The following is an 18,785-nucleotide window of genomic DNA, read 5'->3' on the forward strand; positions in this document are numbered from 1 at the left end:
CTAACTCCATTCAGCAGAGTCGTTCTTGAGAAGCTAATAGTCGCTCAGCTAGTGATACACCGTGTTTTATGGAAGTCTCAGTTCGCAACCGTGTTTGTGGTAGCTTGAAACTGGTTTGTAACCTGGGTCATATTTATCTGGTCTACATTCTCCTGCCCTTTGTCTTTAATAACAGTTTTATGACGACAATTTCTCCAAAATAGCCTCATCCATTTTGTTTCCGGTCAAGATTTTGGGTGCATTTCTAATCCGCCCCGTGGATACTACGCTTTACCCATCCCATGCTTCTTAATCTGATTACTCCAGTAACTGTCTGGTGGAAAGTATAAATTATTAATGTTCTCATTCTAGAACTTTCTCCCCCCTTCTCCTGCCTCCTCTTATCCTTACTGGAATGTCGTCAGAGGTGGAGAAGTGTAAGCAGGGAACACTGCTAAGAACAGAAACAGCATACAGGCTATATTAAACACCTAAATCGAGTTGTATATGTTTATTTATGATAGGGGAAAAACGTCTGCTCAAAACTGCAGAATGATTATATCTGAAAGGAATTCGCAAAGTACTTCTCACTATGCATATTGATAGCAAGATAACGAGAGACAATCACATCTATTAGATTTAATGTTGCCTTTCCCCTGATTTGTGCATTGTTATAAATCGCTGAACCACATATTTGAATGGGGAATGATACGGTAGGAATGTTTGATATTTAAAACAAGAATTATCACAGAACATTCCTGGCAGAGAGATCCATAATGCTTAAACAAATTAAATCATTTCCGGTACATACGCACTGCATTGCTCATAGAAGTGGACCGGCTAGATTGTCGGAGGAAAGAAGCAGCCAGAACCTCGTGTGATTGTGCGTGACGAGACTTTAAAGAGATCTGAACTTAAAGAGCTGCATGTTTTATCTGAAACTACGTTTTGTCAAGGATTACAGGTTGAAGAACTTTGCACCACACAGACCATTATTAAACCATTTACAATGAACGGAATCCTTCGTGAGACGGACATGGTCCTAACCACGCCTGTTAAATGCAGACTACACACTTACGTCCTACTCCTTTGAGATCTGGAAAAATATGATCATCGTAGCAACTGTTATGTTTCCCAAATCGTCTCCACAAAAGAATTTGGCGAAGTGTGAAAGTTCTGTAGATTTTCATTATGGAGTTTTTTCCCTGATAATTCTGTATAAACTCGGCGTCATGACGGAGGCAGTATGACCTCTGAAACGTTGGTAAACATCGACCAGACTACACAGCGCAACAACCCAGAAGACAGAAATCTTCATCACCCTGATGATGGAGGCAGTATGACCTCCGAAACGTTGGTAAACATCCACCAGACTACACAGCGCAACAACCCAGAAGACAGAAATCTTCATCACCCTGATGATGGAGGCAGTATGACCTCCGAAACGTTGGTAAACATCCACCAGACTACACAGCGCAACAACCCAGAAGACAGAAATCTTCATACTCACCGCTGTGAAAACCTCAAATCTTACAAGATCTTACTTCATGTTCTTAATTTGGGAGGACGGAACACGTTTCACACTCCTTCAAAACAACTGGAAATAATATGATTTTGTATGTAATAAATGTTTATGTTTTTGTAAGGAGACGAAAACCAAGGCTCTGAGCTTAACTGTTGCAGTTATTCCACAGTTAATCTGTTCATATATCCATCTTGAATGATTATTTAATCTGTTATTTTCACTCTCGTGTATTTGAGCTTTGCTACGTTTTCGAAGGATTTATTCTTACCTACCTTTGTGTTGTGACTCTGTGACGAGACATGAACATAAATATTTACTTCTTATTCTCTGCGTTTACTTCTAGACTTACTAGTGTCTAATAAAGCTTTTGTATTTTTTGTTTGTTTGTGGTCTTTTATATTTTCGTCCAATAAGTTATTATAATCAACGCAGGTACAAGTTGCTTAGTTACAGTTCGTATCTGATGTTCTACCTTCCTGATGATTTTTCTTGAAGCAACGCTAAAATAAATTTTATGGAATAAGGAAAAGAAATACCTAAATCTACTGATAGACTAACATAAATATAAAAAGATAGTCTATACATTGCCATTAGTCAAATTAAGTTTACCAATTATAAATTCAAACTTTTGTAGAATGGCTGTATTGTTAATTGATGGAAATGTTTCTCACATATGTTTTTCTTATGTCTATGGCCAATCTCTATACAAAAATTAATCTAATTCCAGTGGATTATTCTATATCACCGTCAAATGGACGCTAAATATAGGACTATGTATATTTGGCAGTGCCGACATTGTCTTATTTTATATTCTATATAAGAAAGAAAGCAAGAAAGAAAAATATTGAGTGTTCTTCGAGGAGAGAATGAAGCTCAAAGAAAATGATGTTCATACCAAGTTTAATAAAAGTCCGCCAACTTAACAAAGATATTACGAGAGAGAAATTGTCAAATAGTCAAATGCCGAAGTTGTAGTATTTTTTATAAAACAAAAAGTAAGCTAATAATTAATCAAATATATAGAGATCAAGAAGATCGAGTGCGTAATAGAATTAATAACAACTTTCCTTTATAAAACACCAGCGCCACCGCATTTAAGCCTCCTGAAATAATAACAGCTGTTATTATGGGGTAAATTAAATTAATCTAACAACAGCAAAGGAATAATTAACCCCATCAAAAGAAATAAACTCACTCGTTTGATCTTCCCGCTCTGCATATTGAAGTCGGCTCTTCGCTCTTAACATTTTATACACTGCCACGTCGTATTTCTCATTCTGTTACCTACTTTACATTCGCGAGTTTAATTTTAAAATGTCTTGACTATCATAAAAGAATTTCCACATCATCCTTGCAAGTAATTCACCTGGAACGCCATAAAAGAACTCTGAAAAGATAAAACTGACAAGTTTTGTGAATAACGAAGTGTAGTTCAGGGCTCACTGGGTCTCTTAGAAACCATTTATCATCTTATTGTCACGAAATTTGAAGAGAAATCAATAGCCAAGCGTCTTAAAGCCCCTATCTTCTGCCATTGTTGAATTACTGTATTTTGTGGACTTCCAAAAGCTCAGCTATTAATAATAATACCTTTATTCTATACTATAATGTCATTGATAGAATTTATCTTGCATACATTTCAAAGTTAGCATATGTACGGAACAAGTTCTAAAATGTACTACGTTCTTACAATTCTTTTTTAGATTTGCCTTTATGAACTCTGAGGAATGTGCCAAATTTATAAAGCCTAGAGTTCTACTGCACAGACTTCTAGCTTATAAATGTTGCGTCGTTAGTACCATCTTTATGTAAATACATTACTTCGGTATTCACTGCAGCATATACTGAGCCAGTTGAATCCAGTCTACACTCTTCACATATTTCCTTAAGATGCATTTTAATGTCTGTTCACATCTACGATTAGGTCTTCCGGTGTTTCCTTCTCGAGAAATGTATGTATGCACTTCTTATTTCCCGACGTCTACTACGAGTCGTACATATTTTATTTTCCACGGTTTAATCAGCTAGAAGTATTCGTAATAAGCCCTCTGTACCATTAACTGTGAAACTTAAAACGCATTTTTGTGTCCAAAACCAATTTTATTTTTCTGTAATGTTTCATTTTAAAATCGGTTCATTTTGTTTTCGTCGCCGTAATTGAAATCAAACGTGGTCCAGTGTGCAGTTTCGGACGTTGGCTCCCAAGTGATTTTTACTCGGCACTCATTTCAAAAGCGTAACCCACAGATGACCCTCGCCGTACATTGGTAAAAATAATTCTGAAGTCTTTCTGTACGAACCTTGTGAAACTGCGATGACTTTCAAAAACCTCATGTATCTTTCCTGCTCCAGGTGTGGTGAATATATTTTCCGTCATCACACCTCGAACAGGAAAGGTACATGACGTTTGTAAGAGTCGCCACAGTGCTACACGCTTCATACAAGAAGAGATCTGATATTTTACTCTATGAATGCTGAACCATAACAAAGGATATAGTCCGGTGACTCCGGCGATACTGAAATGTACGTGACCTGCCGGTAACCCTCATGGTTGCCAACGTATGAAGTCCCGAAATGAGGGGCCTACGAATTGGTTTAAATAATTGTAATATAAGAATAAAGCTACATTTTGAACTTTTAGAACACTTTTCTCCATTTGCGTGACATCTCTGTATTCTCTAAATATAAAAGACTTTAAACATTTTCGCATCATAAAGACGATGACGGACGTCAAATCCGTTTAAGTCACACAAGTCCAGTGCCTTGATTGGAGGCTTTATGGGGGATGGTTCCTTATCTTCATTAAAACTCTGAAAATAATTAACGATAAGTCGTGCCGAAATAAAGGTCTATAATTAACTAATTAATTCAACGTCTCGTTCCGTTGTAAAATTTGCATATTTTGAGAAATGTTATAAATTTGCACGTGTAGTGCGTGATTGTGCATATTTTGTGATATCTCTGTGTTTTGACATTGAAAATTTTAAAAAAATATTCTTCAGAGAAAAACGTTTTGGTTTAATAGCCACTTGTTAGTAATTACGTTTTTGAAGATGCATTAAAGACTGTTTTTTCTAGCTTGTTACAGGAATTGTGAATCTAAGACGGAGGACGGGAGACTTAATAATGAGCAGCTTAATATTTTAGGCAACTCTTCACAAAATTACTAAATGTGTCATGTATCATACTTAAATTTCTCTCCTCATTTTTTTAGGTCTTCTGACCAAGTAATATTTCTTCCAGTGATTTTCGATCCAGTGAACATATTTTTATGAAACTTTGTATTTGCACCATGCGCCCAAAGGTGATGCTGATTCAATTATTTTCTATTATCCTGCCATTAGTAATACAAACACGGATGCTTTGTGAACTTATGAGGTGGAAGCAACATCGGAGACCCTTGCTGTGTTTATATGTAATCGAATATTTTAATAGTTCTTTGAAAAATATTCAATTCATGTTAAGACAAACTTTCATGTATGCAAAACAACTGAACGTCGACCGAGTCATAGGTTTGTCTGTAAGTATTGTGTTTATCTTTCAGTTTGTTTGCTATAACTAATAATCCACCAAAAGTATTAATGTGAAATTATGTGCAGAGATGCTTTATAAAATTACTTTGGAAAAGTTTGATTTATGTCTGACAAATATGTAGTAGCTATAATTTCTGTCACTGGAAATTGTGCACAGAAGTTGAACATTAAATTTTATAACACTAATTTATAGATCCTGCTGTCCTTACTACACAGATTAAGAGCAAGGTTGCGCCATAAGTTCTTTCTAGAACTTATTGTGTGATTCTGAAATGGTTCCCTCGGCCTTCAACAAATGTATGTTTTTATTTATGTGCTAAAATGGAGCTATTCTACACATCCGGTATTTTTGTACATCGCTGTACAAAATTAAATTAGACCTCCAGTGTTCCTCGCTGCATAATGTCTTGCCTGACCATAATTTTATTTAATGGTATTTTGTTAATCATGTTTAGTTAAGTTTTTGACACAAAATGTTTTAAATATATTTCAATGGTTCAGCCAGAATTCCGGAATCTTAAATTTGTTTGATAATATTTTACTTAGCTCAGAGTTTAAAATGAACCTACGCTATTTATATGTTCAGAAGTCCGACTACTGTCACCTTACACCTTCATATTTTTACCCGTTCTACAGAAGCATTAAATACGCTGTTACTGACAAAAAGCATCACTTTCCTATGTTTATGGAACTCAAAAATTCATTAGTCCATCGTGTTCATTGGATCCCTCGCTAGATATATCGGCAACCAATTGATTCTAACCCACACTTTCAATATTCTGTTTTTTTAACCCGTGTTTCAACATCCTCCCATTACGCACCCTTCTCCCAAATGGCCTCTTCCCGTATGTTAACCGTGTTAGCTCGGCTAACACTTTAAAAACCGATAAATAAAAAGTTTTCTTACTTTCATGGTTCAGTGGTAATCGGTTAACTGGAACACAGTAGAGCCGATCAGATAAAATGCATCGTTAGGCACATCCAGCCAGCCAGCCAGGCGAATTTTTAATGTTTTGTTTTTCAAAGTGTTACCCGGGGTAACACGATTCTGTCCTAAAGGGTTCTTGTTTTAATACCATAACCGAAAATATCGTAATGTGTTGTTGTTGTTGTTGTTGTTGTTTGCTTGTTGCGAGTGACTCTTAGGTGATAATGGCTGCATGTTGTTATCTAACACACAATTCAGTTACGTTAAAGAAAATGAAATTTTAAAACGAGACGTGGACTTAACACCGTTACTTGTCAGTCCGAATGCAGGTTAGTTTGAGTATCCCTGGAGCAGGCTCGAGTAACTCCACGACGTCGTAACCAAAGACCCTGCCGTCCGCCTGAAGTAACTCCGGTCTATCCAACGGTTGACAAAGAAAAATGCTCACTACCTCGAAAATTCATTATCACAGAGCAACTGTTTTTGTAGGTTACTGTAAAAAAGGTACTAAGCTTTATAGAAGGAGTTGTTCTTCATTTGATCATTTGTTTTGATTTTTTCTATTTGTTTCTTCCTCATTCCTTTCTTGTATTCTTTATTTATTCATCTTCGTTTGTATTTTCTCTTTTTAATTCGTCTATCTCTTTCATTTATTTAACATTTTCTATTCTATGCTTTCTTTGTTCCTTTCCTTCGTCACTTTGGTTTGTTTCCTGTTTATTCTTGTTCTTTATCTTCCTTTATTTATTTTCCATTGTGTTTTATTTGTTTCTTTCTTCTTTATATTTTCTTGCTCTCTTCCTTCCTTATCAGCTGTTTGTTACAGTTTAGATATTTTACATTCAATTTGGAGTTTTCCTCATTTGCTGACGACGAACGAACGAGTTGTCTGAACGACGCATCACCAGCGTCTCTGTTCGTAATTTTGATCACAGTTGACTGAGAAAGCAGCTTGAGGACAGATTAAGTCCATCTGACAGAACAACTTTAATATTTAACGTATAAACAAATGTTTCTAAAAGCAAGGGTTTTTATTCCTAATAAAGTAGTACGAACTGATATGGATCGTTGGTCTCTAAGGGAGTATAGTTTACATATCGAATATTGTCAGCAAAATGTTTTTCACAAGAGCCTGTACCTAAGAGACTGAAGTTGTGAAAACAAATGTCTTTTTATATTGGGTAAGTCAGTGACTGACGATTGCAGTAAGGCATAACACTCATTTCATAAGTCTCTTTTCTTTACTGTGAAGGTTCTGGGCACATCTTGTAAGCCTCCTTCAAACAACGCCTGAACCGTTATTACGAAACGCAACAGTTGGTTGAGTTAGTAGAACATTGTCCGATATTTGTAATTCAAAACTTTTCAGGAGACTAAAACAATTTAATATTATTTTTATGCTGTTAATCCTTTAAAAGACCAATGGTAATATGTCTCGCCTGCTTTCTGTTCCTCTCTTAATTACATTTTGTTAATTTAATTCTTTCTCTATTTTCATTTCTTTCATTTTGGTTAGCTCTTTTCCTTTCTGTTGGAATTTTTCTCTAGTTGTTTGTGTTGTATTTTGTATATTATTATATTTATTTCGTTCCTCCGTTCTGTCTTCTTTTCAATACGACCACAAATGCCATGCGAAGGGTTCGAACTTGTGTGATTTCGATGCGTGCACTTGGACCACCGGGTGTGGCGTGGGTTTGATTTAATGCAGTCGTATTCTGAAGCACCTAGAAGCACAATATGTAGGTGGAAAGACTGTGGTCTATTCTCTGGGACCAGATTTTGTTAACTGGATCACAAAAGCACTTAGCATTAAGTAACTCTTGTGTAAAATATATTTTCGGCTACAGAGCAGTAATGCAGCAGACCTTAATTCTCGTTTCTCTATGAACCAGGCAACATCGCCCTTTCACTTACGCACATCTTTTACAATTTCTTTCCTCTTTGCTGTCACGGATTAGGTGACTTAATACCTGTACCAGCCTGCATCTTCTGTGGTCTCTCTCCCACCCTTCACCTTTTATGGTTATATTCTGTGTTGTCTTTATATATTTTTTCTACTTAGCAATCTCTTCAACCATGTTAAACTAACAGTACGGAAAACAATTGTTCTTAAGACGCTGATGTCTGTTCATGTAGTAAAGAAAATCCCACCTTTTTAGGAAACCGGAATGTTCATTACTTTATTTAAATGAACTGACCAGTAGTCCGTATCGTGAGCCACTCGAACCCATTCTACATCCGCATACTCTGTTATTCCAAGGAACATTTTAATATTATCCTCCCATCTGCTCTGGGTCTCCCAAATAGTCTTGTCCGTTCATGTATTCATATCACGTCTGTCCTTTACGTGCTGAATGCACAGAATTTCTAATTTTCCTTCATGTCATCGCATGGTCTTCAACTGTACAGTTCTTCTGTGTCCATTATAATTGTTGTATCAGCGAACTTTTTTTCAGTTCCTATCGCATATGAAGACCATTCCCTTTGTGTTGTGATTTTTACGTGTATGAAGAAAAACCTGTGTGAGGTTTTGCTTCGCGAAAGTTATTAAATGGGGAATCCACGGCCAACTGCCCAATCACGTGGGGAATCCCATTGATGACGTCGTTTTCCAAACACATCGAAGCCAGACGCTCACCCATGTTACTTGCCCCATTCGTAAAGGTTAAATGTCAAATTCTGGGCGAACACTTGTTTTACACAGGCTTATATTTCGTAATTTTTAGTAGCATTTTATGAACGGTAACATATGTGAAACGCAAAGTGTCCAGACTCCGGGGGCTCCATGTGAATATATTTTACTGTAGGTTTTAATTCACCCCACGTTCTTGTTACGGTAAGTGTTTTTGTTGACCGACGGAAAAGCTGTGGGCGGGGTAAGACATGACCGCATGGCTACTATGCCTTTAATTTCGTCTTGAGCCCTTCTTTTTATTTTTTATTTTTTTGTCATTCGTTGTTAATGTCACGACTGTGTGGATCAAGGAGTGGAGTGACCCGCCAGCTTTTTCCACACCTTCGTCTGCACCTTGGGATTCATGCACAGAGTAAAAGAGGAAGGATAAATAAATTATTCTGACTTGAAGAGACTTCTTCTCTGAGTCGAGTGGCCTTAAAAGGATTTCGGGTGACGACAGCTTAGATTTCTGCAGCTTCTGAGTGACTGTCAGGCTGCAACAAAATCACACAAGCGGTGAAGCATGCATTGTCTGGTCGCTGACGGAAGTTCATGGAAGTTTGTGTTGTGATCTGAACACTTTTGTTCATTTTGGAATCTTTATTTAGTTGTCCTGATGTGTCCATGTCCCTTTTATCTTTGTGTTCCATCGTCGCTTTTTAATTCAGGAGGAAATTGGACCAAGCAGTTTTGGTTTATTGATAGAATGCTTGCTTTGTGTTCACGATTGTTTAGCCGTGGGTCTGGGACATTTTGGCACGGCCTTTGACCCATCGGCGCACTTTGACGGCTTTAAAACAACCTTCTATTTTGATTAAATATTCGCTGTCAAACAACAATGGATGAAATTCAAATGGATTTATTGATAATTAAAAATAGCGTAGTGTTTCTATATAGACGCTGTATGATAATTTTGAGGCATTAATAGAAATTTTTACGAGTATACAAAATCACTTGGTACCCTACGTCAGACAGTACAAGATTTAAAAATAGAAGACCCTGTTTCACAATAACACACGTAGTCGTATTATTAACAAAGTTTTTGTTTGTTTGCTTAATTAATACTAGACTAGATTTGCTTCTACGTCAATTTATTTAGTAAAATATAGTCTCTGTAATAATGGCTGCCTGTGTTATTTATTATAACACTAAACAGAGTAACCCTTTGAAGTCGAAGCTCATCTAATACTTAATAATTCAGTGTTTATACCGTGAAGGAAACAACCCATAATCATTTGAAAGGTAGACGAGTTAATGCTCTTCAAGAAAATGATCGCTGTTTACCCTGAGACTCATATAAAACGTATAATAATCGATTGTTAAACCATGTGGTACTCATAGTTCCCACTAGGCCTTAAAGGCGAATGAAACATGCCTTTGTACACTCTACCTAATCCGAGCTGTTCAGTACCATTCTTTTATAATTCTCCTGGACCTTTGCGTACTTATAATATTTAAATATTTATCTATGCGAACATGAAGTTCTTTACAGATGAGCCTCTTGAAGGAGATAGTCCTTTCTTCAACAAATAAATTAAATGTAAGTTTTGAGGTTTTCACAGCGGTGAGTATGAAGAATTGTGTCTTCTGGGTTGTTGCTCTGTGTAGTCTGGTCAATGTTTACCAACGTTTCAGAGGTCATACTGCCTCCGTCATCAGAGTATGAAGATTTCTGTCTTCTGGGTTGTTGCGCTGTGTAGTCTGGTCGATGTTTACCAACATTTCAGAGGTCATACTGCCTCCGTCATCAGGGCGATGGTGAGTTTGAAGATTTCTGTCTTCTGGGTTGTTGCGCTGTGTAGTCTGGTAGATGTTTACCAACGTTTCGGAGGTCATACTGCCTCCGTCATCAGGGCGATGAGTATGAAGATTTCTGTCTTCTGGGTTGTTGCGCTGTGTAGTCTGGTCGATGTTTACCAACGTTTCAGAGGTCATACTGCCTCCGTCATCAGAGTATGAAGATTTCTGTCTTCTGGGTTGTTGCGCCGTGTAGTCTGGTCGATGTTTACCAACATTTCAGAGGTCATACTGCCTCCGTCATCGCCCTGATGACGGAGGAAGTATGACCTCTGAAACGTTGGTAAACATCGACCAGACTACACAGCGCAACAACCCAGAAGACAGAAAGCTTCAAATAAATTAAAACTCTTGTTTTCATTTCAATCTCAACCTTTGTACCTGTTTACGTATTTTGTATGCAAGATACGTAGATGGATTAACATATGTTTTATCAATCAATAGGAGTATGATATTTTGCTTACCTAAATCGGGATGTTGCTGCTTATTTCTTAAATAACCCGCAAGAGTTCGCTGTTTGCAGTGATTCATCAAGATGGAGGGCATCTTGTTTATTTTATATTCCCCACTTCTCCTTCAGTTCTTCTTCTTGTAGTGCAATCTTACAGCTAGACGGTTGTTAGAACTGAATGTGGCAATAAAATTGTAGCGCATAGTCTCGTTCCAAAAAACCCCAAATATGGTAATAAGAGTTTTGTTCTTTTTCATGAAATTTAACGTCAGTTGTATGGAAATAATTTGTCTGAAAACCTGAAGAGAAGAGGCCGCTTGGTAGACATAAATGTAAATAGCCTAAATGAAATGTGGAGTACAGTTGCCGGGTACACAGTGCGGTGCAGTAGCGGGCTCTTGCGAGCATGGTATGAACCTTAGGTTTGCATAAATGAAGGGTAATTTCTTGACCACGTAAAAGTCTGTCAGCATCTCAAAAAGGACATTGTTTTTTTATTCAATAAACTGAGTAGGATTTGAGGTTTTACGGAGGTAAATGTCTAACAGATTACACGGCGCAACAACCCAGAAGACAGCCATCTTCAAAATAAAATAGATTAATAAGTTGAGTACTAGATTGAGTCGACTTTACTGAGCAGGTTGTGCTATTGCTTCTGAGTCTACCTTTCTCTTATGGTTAGAAGTGGGAATCCAAATTACATATTGGAGCACACAGTCGATAGAATTTCATGTATCCCGCAGTACGTCAACTTAATATGGGATATGAACGACGCACTAGATGTTGTTCATCTAAAATCCAAGATATTGTGTTGATCAGGTGTGCTTCTTCGCTGATTATTCGGGGAAAACCCTGTTGAGGGGAGACAGCAGGCAAAAATACACGAAAAATTAATTTGTATTTAACAGCATATGTTAACTCCCCTCTTTTATCACGAAGGTAAAGTCTGTTAAAGTCCTAGGTCTGTAATTCTTTAATAGAACTGTTATTTGTATAAAAAACGTTTTATTTAAGATGTCTGTTAGATGCGTTTACTTCGGTAATACTCACAGTACCTTACGTAATCAAAATCGATTGATCGAAAAGAGTGACATGAACACAAATAGCCGACACATCGAAGCAAACGTAAGCACACGCGTTATTTTGAAGCGTCTCTAAAAATCTTCGTTACTTAAATGATAGGCTTGAGCTGTCGATATTGTTAAGATCTGCAGGGTGTCTGTATTCCATCACCTGTCGAGCAGAGTGAATGGGGATTAATCATCCAACATCACTATTTTGACAGCTGGTTTACCGTTAAACTTATGCACACGAGTAAATGTACTCTTTTCACTGGATGTGACCATAGACTATGAAATTTGATTGATGGAAGCAGCACTTGGATCTGCACTTAGAGGCTGCTTTCAGGTTTCTGATAAATAGATGGAAATGTAGCAACAATATTGTGTATCTCTTCAGAACCTAGCACAGAAATAAAATTTTATATCGGACAAGCAACAACACAAATCTAATTTTATGGAATTTGTTATGAACAAACGCTACATGTGTTATCTTCAGAGAGATTCTAAATCAAATAAGGAAAAATGGCTTTCTGTGTGTATTCGTTTGGAAATGTTTGGTACGTACAAAATCTACCTGCCTTTAACAGGATTTATTTGTATAGCCTGGACGAAAAATGTATCCACGTAACAAATGTAAAGGGCTTCTAAGAAGCTTGTCGTCAATAGTGAATTTATATCAACGAATTTCAAAAGTACGCCAATTAGCATCGCCATATTTTCCCATCTGTTTGTCGCATTAAATAACTTGTGTCGTGCTGATTGGCTTTTCATGAAATTTGGTAGTAGGTAGTTTCAATATAATTTGACAACACATTACATATATGGTTAAAACCAAACAATAAATATAGCTAGACATAAGAACCTACACGCTTTTCTGTCAAAGTGATATTCAAGCTATAATAAAATTGTAGAAAAAGCTTTGCTCAAAGACACGTGCCATGTCATTCATTCATCTAGAACCGTAGTACTGGAAGCTTCATGCGTTGCACTGTCACAGAACGTAGCTTTTCATTCTTTTTCATTCATAATAGTTTAAAGAGGTTGTACCCAAATACCCACTTCCTCGATTCGATGATCGATAGTCGCTGTCTGTTGCACGGCGAAGCACCTGCCATTTCGCAAAGCATCCCGCTCGCATTTGTAACTTACAAATTAACTTTCACTCTCTCTCACTTCCCCTTTCTCCAGTTTCCTTTTAGTCGAGCCACAGCAACGGTATGAGAAATTACCATTCTCGTAGAATTCACGTGAAAGTTGTTTCAAGTTTCCGAACGCTTGATAACTTGATCTTACGCCAAGGTCAATTATTATTTAAATGACGTGCTTTTCTGGCGTGATGATCTTTATTCTGTTATTTCTCTGAAGGTATGAAGAGAACTCCTATCATTATAAAGTGTTTACCCCAATATTATCGACAAATATGCTTTCTGACCCCATAAGCAAAACAAGTTGTTTTGGGAAGAACATAATATTGTAAATCGCCTGAGGTGTTTTCTGTGGTGGGAAACCACAAGCTGATGGCTCTAACCGGTATTTTTCAATTTTAGAATAAACTCGTTGTGGTACACTGCCAGAAAAACATTATAAAGGTGAAAAATTTAGATAGATAACTGTAAAAATTGTTATATTGCCTGTATATCTTTTAAAATCTTTTCTGTAAAATTGCATTTTTGTACACGTCAGTATATGATTTTCCACCATGTATTTAATCATCACCCTGATGGTAAAAAGTAAAAAAGTAAAGTTTGTCCCACTATACGCCATGTAGGCGCTTGGGGTGAGTGGAGGTATAGCTCCTCTCTTCCTTGACCCCGGCACTAGGTGGGGGTGAGTGGTCAGCATCACGCCCCGGCCGGCTTTACCCCCGGGAAAGGACCCCGGTACCAATTGTAGAGGAGGCTGGGTGGGCCACAGAGCCAGTCTGGACGCAGAGGCCAGAGGAAAAATCCTCTGCCCCCGTCGGGGATCGAATCCCGGTCGTCCAGCTTGTAGCTAGTCACTATACTGACTGAGCTATCCTCTGATGGTAGAGGTAGCAAAGACCTCTGAAAAGTCGATAAACTACTATCAGTCTACACGGCGTAACAAATCAGAAGAGAGTAATCCTTGAATTAATTCTTTGTAGCGAAAAAGTGGTACGCATTTTATAACCGCTTTAAACCAAAAACGCGTAAAAATAATCTGTGTAAATGGAGACCAATCTTTACGTTCTTTGACTAAAAACTCGAGAATGGAGTGCAGAATTATGGAAATAATAGTTGCAATGGTAATGGAACTATGTCATGTCTTATTCTGTGACAGAAAGTATAGTCCAAATTGAAACAAGCTACATGAAGCGCAGAGTCCAGGAGTTTTTTTTAAATGTTCTACCTCATGCAAATGTCGGTATGACAGTTTATGCGTTGGAGAAGTGAGACTGTAGTATACATTTGTATGGAAAGGAAAATGCTTGTTGTCCCACAGTTCTGATGTTTAATTTTAAAGTCTCCAATCCATAAGATTGAACGATAAAAATATATACACCTATAATTCTACTTTGTGGTATTTACTGCTGTAAAAACTGTTCTGTTGCTGATGGTGAAGAACATAGTTGAACAGTTGTTCGGTTACAGCGAGTGGAAGTGGATTTTAATGGGCGTCGGGCAAAAATTTCACATTAGTTGCAAAGGAAAACCTCTTGTTGAGGTTATGTTGAGTCTATCTATTAATAAGTTATGGCAGTCACAACCCAAGTTAAACAAGCCATGTCCGTTCGAATATACGAGTAGATTTGTTGCTTCGGAAAAATAATTAATAATCGATTCCAAATCGGAGTAACGTAGGCTTTCTCTTTACGTGAACGTAGTCACAACGCGCAATGTTAGCTGTCACTCATAACGTCTACTATACGCCGAATGTGGGCCAAGGTTAGGGGCTGAAAAGGGTGCAAGGAGGGGGACAATCCTGCGCATGCACCTTCCGGCTACACCTACACCAGACACAATATCCTGGAATTGTCTGCATCAGCCTTCGTCATTGTGATTCAAACCTTCAGGAGTAGCCGCATGTATCAGAAACCAGCTTAGCCGATCGTATCCACCAATTTCCCAGCGGATTGCTACAGGCGCGCTGTTAGTATATTTGCTGTGTATTATCTGTACGTCAGTCTGTACGTGTATACATGTGTAGATAAGAGGTTACTTGATTTAATGTTTACTATAAGAAAAATGTGTTTTTACTATGAAAACGTACAAGCAAGAAACGGTAATTGAGAACAGGGTGTTGGGGAGAATATTTGTACGGCGGAGATAGAAAAATCAGTAGGATTTATAAAATTTCATAAATTGTACATTTCACCAAGTACAGGTGTCCTAAAAAGATGTATACGCAGAGGTATGTATACATATTTTCTTGGACATCCTGTGATATTAAACGCGTAGATGAAAATTAAGTCAACGGGATATTCAGCATACATATGGGAGGAAGGTGTACGAAGTTTCGGCTAAAACCCATAACGAAAACAAATATTAAGTTAAGCCAGTAAATTTTTAAAAGAAAACCGCATGTAAATTGTATGAAGTACTCATATTTCATTCTTGTTGGGTTGTCTTAGAGTAAGTGTTTATAATTCAGGTTTAGGTTTTCACAGCGGTGAGTATGAAGATTTCTGTCTTCTGAATTGTTGCGCTGTGTAGTCTGGTGGATGTTAACCAACGTTTCAAAGGTCATATTGCCTCTGTCATCAGGGCGATGACCTGTGAAACGTTGGTAAACATCGACCATACTACACAGCGCAACAACCCAGAAGACACAATTCTTGTTTAAGACCTATTTGAAAGGGAATTTAATGTATATGTCTGATATGTTGGCATGAGTCGATTATCACTGTCTTATAAGCCTGCATTTAATTTCGGTGTACTTATTTCATTGTTGTTGAATGAAATATGATTTTGTGTTCGTTGCTATGGAGGAAAGATTCCTAACTATAGCGTATTTAGACACATTATCTTAGCGTTTCCTTTAGAGTGATCGCTAGAGCTTAGAGGAACATAGATTGCAGGTGTTTGGAGGATATTTGGGCCTAGGAGATAAAGAGAAGAAAACTTCATAATGATGAGCTTAAAAATTTGTATTCCTCCCCCAATATGGCCAAGGTCATTACGTCAAGAAGGATGAGATGCGCACTGGGTGTTGGTCGGAAAGGCTGAGGGGAGACCTAGACGTAGATGGGAGGTTAATATCAAGCAGGCTCTATGTGCGATAGGAGTTGAAGGCAATTGGATTTTGCTGGCCCACGACAGGGACCGTTGGAGGGCTTTGGTTAATTCGGTGATGATTAGTGTTCCCTAAGCCAGTAGTATTCAACCTGAGGTACGCGTACCCCAAGGGGTACGCGAAGACATCTTAGGGGCTACGTAAAATTTAAAAAAAAAAAATTATGATAAACACTGAATAATCAGTAATGTAATTTATTTAATTTATTTTAGATGTAGCTTATATATTATGTATAACTTGAATTATACACCAACAACTTTTAGGGTACAAAGTTGAAGAGAAATTATATCTGGGGGTACGCGAACAAAAAAGGTCGAATACCACTGCCCTAAGTCACCCAGTCCGCAGTGAGGCAGAAAGCTGTTCTGAAATGTTGGTCAGTACGTATCAAACTACACGGTGCAACATTTTATAAAACGTCATCTTCACACTTGTCGCCGTGAAAACCTCAAATCTGACCAACTGATAACGTGTTTGATACAGTGTGGTTAATAACACACTCCATAAACCTTTGTTCTTCTTGGCACAACCCAACAGGGTAAAGCGATGTAGGGAGGCTGTGAAGCTTTGTCCCAGTCCTCGAAGGGCGAATCTCATATTCCGAACTGAAGGGAAAATGCCCACTCGCAGCGGTTTAGACTTGAATCATGCCAGCCGTTTTGCTATTATGATGTCAAAGTCACGTGACTAATTGTGCGAAAAAATCAAGATGGCGTGAGTGGATTGATTTAAACGTTAACTTGCCAACTAGTCAACTTCACTGACACATCTGAGGGGCGGGGGTCTTCTGATCTGTGTAAGTGTTTCGATGTAGGCAGTGGTTTCATATTAGAGTCTGAACTATTGACACGAAGTCTCTTGGTGTGAGGTTTCCCGTTCTGCATTAAAAGTAGAGGCCTGTAAATTTCAAAGGGGAAAAGTCGATACCCCCATCACTTACTGAGTCACGTGAAATTCCCCCCTCCCCTTTCCATATTTTGAAAGAAATGATCAGTTAGGTACAGTTCGGACGGTAATATAAAATGGATCTTTAACAAACAGGATATGACGCTATGGACTGACTGGGTTCATCTGATTGCGGATAGGGATCAGTGGCAGGATTTTGGGAATACGGTAATGAACTTTCGGATTTCACAAAAGGGAGAAGCAAATTTCTTGTTGTCATATTCTCAAGGAGTCTGCTTTATAGAGTAAACTGTGCTGTAAACGTTTTCCTATTTTCACTTACCATTAATTGGTTTGGAAGTAATTTAACAGCGTTGTATGATACAGAAATATTTGTTCGCGTCTAATATAAAGAGTAGGATTTTAGGTTCTCACGGCGGTGAGTACGAAAATGGCTATCTTCTCTGTTGTAGTGCCGTGTAGTCGGGTAGACGTTTACCGACGTTTTCGAAATCCTTGCTGCCTCCATCATCAGGGTTATGAGTAAGAGGACTGTGATTGGTAAGTCTGGAAGGAAACGATCGTGGCGTAATTTAAATATCATGTACGTATGTCCTGACTTACAGCCTTAGTTACGTTTCTAGAAAACGCTCCATGGATTCCGTTTTAATACTGCGGGTTGTGTTCTGAAGCGGCTAGTTCCTGATTTCCCTCGCCTTATTTCAATTCTGTACGTTACACTGACTTGTAATAATGTAGAAAATAACTTACAGTGAGATGACATTTGAAAATAATACTGAAATTTACATAAAAATGTCTATTGAGATCAGAGGATAAAGGTCCTGGGGTCAACCTTGTGGTACTGGGGGGTTGGATTGTTGGACTTTTGTAAAGCAAGTAGAATGGTCGGTCGAACGAACCTCGAGTGTATAAAGGAACCGAAAATGGAGGTTTAGTTGAAGGTTATCTGGTTGCCTAACCATTCAGCTAGACGGATCGAGGAACCCATAGAAATTTCTGTCAATGTAGTATGTTGCCGATTGATAATTCAACTGCTCACCAGTAGAAAACGAATTAATTTGTTAGGCGTGTTTTTTCAACTACATATTTGTATAACTAGACTGAACACAATTCGGTATTTTTTATTGGTCTGTACTGTGTAAAATTGTTTGCTACATTGTTCTTATTTTCTGCAAATAGTGCGTTATTTTGCACGAATAATGAAACAGAATGCAAAATGGAAATCACCTGATACTAGCCATGTACATTTGCTTTACAAGTACGGCTAATAGCCACTACTAAATTGGCGAAAAATGTTATTTCATGAGCTGACCACATGCACAAGTACTCTTATCCTTAACTACCACCCTTCTAGGATTAAATGAACACATGAAAAAACTTCGCCCCATTGTACTGAATATGGTAATATTTGCAACCCCTAATTCTATCCCTATTTGACATACATTTGTTTTTGTTTAAAACACGTATCACCTGTAGCAAATATCAAGCCTTAACGACGCCCTCTCACATTACCTAAGTAGTATAATAGGAAGGGTGTTATGAAAGAACATTTGACGCACAACGTGTGGGACTTCTAATAGCATTGACGTATGTGAAGTTTTTTAGAAAATATATGTTTACATTGTTACACAGTACAATAAGGAGATCTGTATCAGTAAAATCCACGCTCCCGTA

General features: G+C 37.8%; 1 protein-coding gene across 3 annotated transcripts in view; it reads left to right on the forward strand.

Annotated features, from left to right (window-relative positions):
• The window catches only part of LOC110828107 (leucine rich repeat protein connectin), a 288,857-nt gene that overhangs the window by 176,923 nt on the left and 93,149 nt on the right, over window positions 1-18,785 (forward strand). The window contains exons 1-2 of one of the 3 annotated variants that reach the window (XM_022060468.2): window positions 14,945-15,061; window positions 17,564-17,651. The exons of 1 other annotated variant lie outside the window; for it this stretch is intronic. The gene's annotated coding sequence lies outside the window, so the exon portion shown is untranslated. Of the gene's footprint in view, window positions 1-14,944; window positions 15,062-17,563; window positions 17,652-18,785 lie in introns of those variants that run through there. One more of the 3 variants, XM_022060467.2, reaches the window with a different exon arrangement.

This window comes from Zootermopsis nevadensis, unplaced genomic scaffold (assembly GCF_977971745.1).
Source record: "Zootermopsis nevadensis isolate Lab colony 2312 unplaced genomic scaffold, Znev_1.0 Znev_ptg000011l, whole genome shotgun sequence".
NCBI lineage: Eukaryota > Metazoa > Arthropoda > Insecta > Blattodea > Termopsidae > Zootermopsis > Zootermopsis nevadensis.